This window comes from Schistocerca cancellata, chromosome 1 (genome assembly GCF_023864275.1).
Source record: "Schistocerca cancellata isolate TAMUIC-IGC-003103 chromosome 1, iqSchCanc2.1, whole genome shotgun sequence".
Lineage (NCBI taxonomy): Eukaryota > Metazoa > Arthropoda > Insecta > Orthoptera > Acrididae > Schistocerca > Schistocerca cancellata.
In genome coordinates this window covers 227,823,346-227,823,912 of record NC_064626.1, presented here as the reverse complement: position 1 = coordinate 227,823,912, position 567 = coordinate 227,823,346, and the positions used below count along the sequence as shown (strand labels likewise).

The 567-nt window shown below is 49.0% G+C and overlaps 1 non-coding gene across 1 annotated transcript; it reads right to left on the bottom strand.

Annotated features, from left to right (window-relative positions):
• Positions 1-232: 232 nt before the first annotated feature.
• On the bottom strand, positions 233-310 carry Trnaa-cgc (transfer RNA alanine (anticodon CGC)). Its single transcript has one exon. It is a non-coding gene; the product is annotated as a tRNA-Ala (tRNA).
• Between the last annotated feature and the right edge of the window lie 257 nt (positions 311-567).

The window sequence follows — 567 nt, the reverse complement described above, 5'->3', positions numbered from 1 at the left end:
GATCACATCAAGGTGGCGAATTCACGTTATCGGCGCTAGAAATCATCCAGCCATAGGAGGAGGAGGAGGATATTAGTGTTTAACGTCCCGTCGACAACGAGGTCATTAGAGACGGAGCGCAAGCTCGGGTGAGGGAAGGATGGGGAAGGAAATCGGCCGTGCCCTTTCAAAGGAACCATCCCGGCATTTGCCTGAAGCGATTTAGGGAAATCACGGAAAACCTAAATCAGGATGGCCGGAGACGGGATTGAACCGTCGTCCTCCCGAATGCGAGTCCAGTGTGCTAACCACTGCGCCACCTCGTCCAGCCATAGAACGTCTCTCGTAGGACGTCCATTGCTACAAGGTACTTGATACTGATAGCTCCAGCATTTAGAAACTAAACCCTCTCCATCATTCACACTACCCATTATAACACCACAAAAATTCTCTTAAAATGTTGTGATAGTGTTAACCGTCACCCTTAATGCAGTTCCGGCGCCATCTTCGAAGCCCAATTACGCCCTCAGCCCGAATACCACACCACACAGTCACTCAATGTGGAAGTAATGATTTCTTGATAATTAC